Source organism: Centruroides sculpturatus, unplaced genomic scaffold (assembly GCF_000671375.1).
Source record: "Centruroides sculpturatus isolate CEXI.00-Female unplaced genomic scaffold, Cexi_2.0 scaffold67, whole genome shotgun sequence".
NCBI classification, from domain to species: domain Eukaryota; kingdom Metazoa; phylum Arthropoda; class Arachnida; order Scorpiones; family Buthidae; genus Centruroides; species Centruroides sculpturatus.
In genome coordinates, this window is record NW_019384305.1 from 9,304 (window position 1) to 16,419 (window position 7,116).

At 29.6% G+C, this 7,116-nt stretch overlaps 1 protein-coding gene and 2 long non-coding RNA genes across 3 annotated transcripts in view; all 3 read left to right on the plus strand.

Moving 5' to 3' along the window:
- The first annotated feature begins 1,661 nt into the window (after positions 1 to 1,661).
- On the plus strand, positions 1,662 to 3,915 carry LOC111618481. Its single transcript, XR_002755583.1, has 3 exons — positions 1,662 to 1,782; positions 1,856 to 1,918; positions 3,529 to 3,915. It is a non-coding gene; the product is annotated as an uncharacterized LOC111618481 (long non-coding RNA).
- Positions 3,916 to 4,111: 196 nt separating this feature from the next.
- On the plus strand, positions 4,112 to 4,819 carry LOC111618487. The gene is made up of 3 exons (XR_002755584.1): positions 4,112 to 4,307; positions 4,377 to 4,442; positions 4,503 to 4,819. It is a non-coding gene; the product is annotated as an uncharacterized LOC111618487 (long non-coding RNA).
- Positions 4,820 to 5,110: 291 nt separating this feature from the next.
- The window catches only part of LOC111618641 (serine-rich adhesin for platelets-like), a 114,516-nt gene continuing 112,510 nt past the window's right edge, over positions 5,111 to 7,116 (plus strand). The window contains exon 1 of the mRNA XM_023360205.1: positions 5,111 to 5,223. The gene's annotated coding sequence lies outside the window, so the exon portion shown is untranslated. The remainder of the gene's footprint in view (positions 5,224 to 7,116) is intronic.

The window sequence follows — 7,116 nt, forward strand, 5'->3', positions numbered from 1 at the left end:
GCAAATTCATAGCAAAACTATACAATAAGAAATGCACATGAACATCAGTTTGATGCATTGTTAGTGTTTAAGGGCTTAGGAACTTGTGGAAGAAAACCATTGCAGAACTCTCACCACATACTATACAATTAATGGAATACCATAGAATTGTTTAACCTTTCGATAAATTTAATGCTACGTTTAAAGTCATTTAGTCTTAAAGCTTTAGAAAAAAGTTTTTTTTTTTTATTTTGCAAAATTGGCTCAGAAATCTGTACACTATGTGAACAAGCAACTTTAATCTGAGTAAATAGTTTACTGATTGGAAATTTTCCTGAGTTTGGACACAACAAATAAAATAGCACATTCAATTTTGTCCTGTTCTTAACAATTCTGCTAATTGTTGATTTATGAATCCTATACTTTTCAGCCAATTGAGAGTTTGATAAAGCATCATAATCTTCAATTATGTTTTCATTTGACATCCAAAGGAATACATAATTTCAACTACTCAAACTGGATATACATAAATAAGAACTACACATAGAACCAATATCCAGAAAGAAAATATAAAACTACATGTAGTTTTGTATTTTCTTGCTGGATATTGGTTCTATATATAGTGCTTATTCAAAGGAATACTTGTTAATTTAGATATTGAAATCTTAAAAATAAAAACCTTTAACACAACTGTACAGTAAATGAATTACAAAAGAAATACACAAACATTTTCATATAATACATGTTTGAATACATTAACAAAAGTGTCTCAAGTGACATGAATGTGAAATGCAAGAAAGGAAAACAAAGTAGGAAAAATAAATAAATCTAATGTTTGAAATAGATTTTTGATGTATACAGTAATTTGATTGATTGAATTGAATTGATAATTTTGGTGTTGCAAGTTGAACTTTAACATTACTAGATAACTTTTTTAAAAACTTTTGAAAAAAATTTTAAATTCAAAAAGAAACTAAATTTGCTTATATTTTAATGAAACTTTATGAAAGAAATATTGATTCTGGTAGATATGCAGACCAGGCATTGGTGTTAATTAACCAATATTGCTCAGTACACTATGTATATTTCTAACTAGAGAAACTGTTGTGGTAATTGTTGTTTAACTGGGTTTCCCTTAAGCAGATTTGAGTGTACACTAAATCATAACGTTTCTGCGGGCGCCAAAAACTGCCAATAGTTTACGCTAACGAGTCTATCTACTTAGAACCATCTCAGTTACTAGTGCATTGCAGCTAACGATGATAGAACATTACACTATCGTGAATGTCAGTTTAATAATAATAAAAGAATTATGAGAATTGTGCCTTGTTTGTAATGATCATCGGGTAAAAACTATCCTAACATGTTTTTTTCCACCTTTATTTATTTGTTTTATTTTTCAAATATATACAAAATATAGATACAAAATGGAACTCTGGCGAGATCTCTAGCGGTCAAATTTTGAACTATAACAATAACCTCTGTTATTAAATAATAGTCTATCGTTTCAAGACGGTTATTTTTAAAAGGATATAATTACCATAACGTTTGCAACATTTCAAAAATACACGTAAAAAATTATTAAAATGGAAAAAAATTTTAATCAAGTTTTATTTGTAAAAATTAGTTTTTAAATTTAGACAGAATTAAAATAATAAATACGAATTCATTGTTTTAACAATCGAAAATATAAATAAAATTGCTGTATGAACTTTAATTCGGATTACCGTACGTCCTCATTTATCCGGACAGACCATTTTGGAGTAAAAATTATTGTCCGCATTTCCAGTGATTGGATGTTGAGTTAGAAAGAGAATTTTTTTTATTAATAGTTATATTTAAGTACTTACATTCTTTATTTTCAATTTTGTTTCAGTTATTTTGAGTTGTGTTTGATCGCAACATTTCCCAATGAGAACTTTGTTTACATAATCTTATGGTAAGATTGAAATAATGAATAAAACATGAATTAGTGAAATGCAATTCCAGTCATATATAAATAAAAAATTACCTAGGATTTATTCTTATAAGTTTATGTCGGGTACAGAGTAGATAAGCAACAACTTATTTCTTGTAAGCATGTACAATATGCAAATCATTAATGTATAACAGAATCAGTAGCTGTGTTCAACAGATTCAATTGTATTTTTCTGTTGAACAACCTCTGTAGTAGCGGGACTTTCGAACATGTTGAGTGTTTTAGTTTGTTTTGTTTTAGTTATGGCAACGCAATACTTGGGCGTTCTGCCTAAGGGATGCCTTCCGGGAAGTCTTTTAAAGGGAACTGGCCCCTATTTAGGCGTTACAGACGTGGAGAAAACCCGGAAAACTCCACGTCCGAGCAAGGCGTGAACCCACGACCGAACTCCCAGTGTTCAGGGAATGAAGACCGCTTGGCCACTGGTGGACCCTATTGAGTGTTTTGACATTACGGTTAGTACCATAAATAAATTCTGGTATTGACAGTGATTGTCGAAACGCCAACAGTGAACAGTATTGGTGTTTTAATGTCACGCACGATCATCTAGCAAATACGGCATTAGTAAGTACTATGTACCGCTATGATCAATTGGAACAGTTGAGTTTGCTGAACGCATCCAACGTTCTTTTACCCATTTCTGCTTTTTAAGCAAACTAACCTTCACTTCTGTTGCTTAGTGTGTAGCTATTGAATTGTAAATTATTGGTGCTGGTTAAGGGTTTTTCTTTTGCTAGTTTTTTTTTCCCTAATCAGATTAAGTGTTTTGAGATTTTGAATAATTGTAATTTGAAATTTTTATTAATAATGAATTTTATGTTGTAATTACTAAATTTTTAATTTTTCTAAAATTATTCTGCAAAATTTAAATTAAAAACCACGTGTAAATTTGAAATGGAAATGTATGCCTATGAAAAATCTTAACATGCTCGCTATACAATGTTTAAATCGTTATGCCAGTCATATTTACAGAATTATAAAAAAATTGTAAAGAGCTATACAATATTTACAGAATTATAAAAAAATTGTAAAGAGCTATACAAAATTTTTACAAGGCATACAAATAATTTTCCTTGTTGTTGTTGCTGAAAGAATTGCTTGGTGATATTCCATAATAATTGACATTTAATGAAATATGGGAATAAACTTAAGGCAACAAGATTAAAGTGAAAAAGAAGAACAAAATGTACAACAAATGCAAAACAAATAAGAATAAATGTGAAACAAAACTTAGATGAGAATACAATAAAATAGAAAAAATAAACTTTAATTATTTACTGTGACATTATCACAATGCCGGACTGCAATTTTCAATCATATTTTTAATTTATTTAATTTAAAATATATGCTCGCCATCTCAAATTAATACGTGTCTTGCTCCTGTACATCATACTTTTCCATTAGCAATGGAGTCGTGCCGGTCATCTATCAGAGAAAAATTTTTGAATTGAAATAATGTGATATCCTTTCTCTTTGCTTTTGGAAGTTCTTGTTTAGTTCTAGCCATCTATAGTTCTCATTATTTTTTAGATATAAGAGCTCATTAAAAATAAATTTTATTTGTATGTCAGTTCCCGGCTACATAAATGATGCGACAAGGCAACTGACTCAAGCACAAAATGAAAGAGATGGCCAAAATGTTCAGGAGGAGAAAAAATAATAAGCCGAATACAACGAAGTTCCTCAAATGTACTTTAAAGTTGTTTTATAAATACTGTGATTCATACAGGAGTGCCAACGCTAGAAGTGCTCTCTATTGGCAATCGTTCTGGAAACATGAGCAGCAAAAGTCTATTTTGCTTCAGCGTAGGTTTCCATGGAATTGGCACTGGTAGTAAAACATTTTTTACTTATTATAACTAAATAAATTATATATCGTAAGGAATGGTATATAAAATTGCAGGATTTTCAAAACGTCCATCATATGACGATGTAGTTAGTTTTGATAGCCGATGATGACAAAGGCAATTAAGGTCCGAGCCAGAGCCGGCCCTACCATAAGGCGAACAGAGCAGCCGCTCCAGGCGCTAAGCCTTACGGGGCGCCTCAGTGGTAAAAAAAATTAAAGGGTATAAATTAAGAGCAACCAAGGGGGGCGCCGTAATAGGATCTCGCTCCATCCTAAAACTTGCCTCGGGCCGGCACTGGTCCGAGCTTTATCCTACTGGAGAACATGAGATCAAATCTTTTCCTCGAAAAAATCCTGAGGTTGCTTGCTCTATCTGGATTTGTCTGGCTCGTTCCTTGCCGCTCCCCGTTGTCGGCAAGGTTCACGAGTACAATTAAGAAGGCCCTCTTATTACCCATATTGTAGAAACTGGAAAGAATGAAATTTAAAATATATATTATTGTATCAATAATTTGATATTTTATATTATACCAGTATATATATAATATGCTTCTCCGAATTCGATTTCAGATCTCCAACAACGATAGGCTGACGATTCGACCATTTAGCCATCTGAACGTGCTCACTAAATTATGTGTAAGTTAATGGTATTCTGCTTTAATGATGCAACAGTGTTTATTTAAAACTTTCTTATAGTTCAGTGCTGTTTTTAAACGATTTTTTGAAAGCATTTGATAATGATGTCAATCTGCTATCGTAAAGGATCCAGGTTCGTATTCGTCCCAGACTAACGTTAAGCGTCACAGATAGAACGACCATGCGTCATTTTCCAGATGACATCCATGATGCATTGAAGTCCATGTTTCATGAATAAAACTGAAATCGACCAAATAGCGTTAATACCGGTGGCTTATATTCACAAGTCAGTCAAACCACAATTAAAACATCGTAGAATTTATTTAGAGTACAAAATTCACATATTCACTTCATTTATTCGCTTAAACATCAGATTTTATCAGGAAATACTTACAATATATAATTTATAATAAATTGTAATTTTGGTTTTTGAAATTTTTATTCAAAAAAATATCTTGAAATGTAAATAGAAAAATAAATTCTAAATAAATAAAATGCATTACGAATATTAAAAAAAATCTCAATTATTGAATTTTACAAAAAACTTTTTTTAAAACTTATTCGTCGTTAAAAAAATATAATAATTTCCGTAAATAATTTAAAAAAATTTCGACTTCATACGATGTCTATTAATAAAAAGACAATCGATACCAATGCCATCTAGCGAGGAAATTCTCTGTGGCGCATGCCCTATAGCCCGATTGCAAATGGCGGACGATTGTATTGTTCGATGGCGGACGTCAAGGGAATGATATTATGTACTCCAAATCATCACTTAGAAGTAAGTAATCCTTGAGAATGCCATAAAAGCGTCAGCTGTCACATATAACAAATCATGTTATTTACAAATGTATAAGGTAGAAGCAAAAGAAAAACGTAAATTAAGATGTCTAATATAAGACCAAACTGTTGAAAGAAGAATCGACCGATTTATTCTTGTTACTCGAATCACCTTCTTCTTTTCACGTATGAAATCGGGCAACAAAAATAAAGTTTATTTCCCGTACTTAGTTTTTACTTAAATTTCTTATAAAATAGGATTAGATGTCCCGTTGTTCCCGTCCCATTTGGTGTTTGCAAATCGTTTTTCATTTGATATTTTCCAAGTTTAGTTTTAAAAGGAATTTTTCCAAATTGCTTCCGATATAATCAATCCCAAAATCTTACGTTACGTTTTATGATTTATTCGTTTAGTTTATATTATAAATAAAGTTTTTAACGTTTTTTTATATAGTATTTTTCCCGTTTTATATACTGTTTCATACGCTTATCTTCTTCATTGGATTAAAATTAGTTTAGATGATCATCTGAGGAAAACTAATGTTTACTCTTAGCCAATCTCTTAATAAAAACAAAAAAAATGCCAAAATAATATTTAAATTCTCGAATTATTTTTCAAAAAATACATTTTTCTCAAAAAATTATCTCCATTTTAAATACCNATCTTTTGAATATTTGTAAAGGGATTGAAAGACGTGATCACTTACTATGTATTTGATTGCAATGCATATGTCTCTTGAAAAAAAGATTTTTAGTGATTTCAGTAAAATCACATTTTATGTATAAAATATGCATTTAATTTCCTTTTTTTAATTATCTAAGGATAATTATACCTGAATAAACTTTCTTCAGAATTTTATTAGATATTTGCAAATACCTTTATAAAGATGTTATTGTAAATATATGTTCTAATGAAAATCTGTTCAGTTTTGTTATAAACTGAATTCACGATGAGAAGGATATACCTAGATTGGCTCAATTTTTAATAGATATAAATGAATTTACTGCTTTATTTAATTAAAGAGTAAACTAATTAATTTTGTATTATTTCCATAATTTTTTTTTCAACATGCAATATAGGTGTAACAGTTTTAATTAAATTTTTAAATTATTTTTCTTTCATCCAATCATTACAAACTTTTTACAATAAACAAACATTTTATATAGAAATGCCATTATATAATAGCATTTAAAAAATATGTGTTTGGATTATATTTATTTTCAGTTTAAAATTATTTTGCAATTTAACATAAAAATTATTTTTACATTCCTTTTTGAGATATTTTTGTGAAAAATAATTTTTTGATTTCTGCTTACTCTTAATCACTACATATGATGATTATTTGAACTGTTACAGAATTAAGTCTTACTTGAATATCAGTTTATGCTACAGATTATAACTAATATTTAAATGAATTTTATTCTATAACAGTAATAATTCCATAAATGCAGAAATTTATGCACTAATGAACTTACTGATGCTTTATTATCTCATGGAAAATTGAGTTTTATATTTATATACAATGAACTTCACTTTCATACATAGCTCATAAATTTAGAAAAACATTGTAAATGTTTGAAGTATTATTAAAATAAATAATTATAAGTTTTGTATTTTATAATACAGTATTGTTCTTTTCTATTTCAATTCTCTGTTTCTATTTCTATGATGTTATTGTTCTAACATTCTAATTCACAACTCATAAATATCTTTTTATTTCATCTAAATATATAAAATTGCTTGTCCTGACTGACTCACTCATTCATTCACTGATTCATCATCGCCCAGAGCAAACCGCTTAACCTAAAGAGGTGAAATTTGGTACACAGTTAGGGTACGTCATGGAAACGCACACTAAGAAAGGATTTTTCGAAATTCCAACGCGGGGGGGTG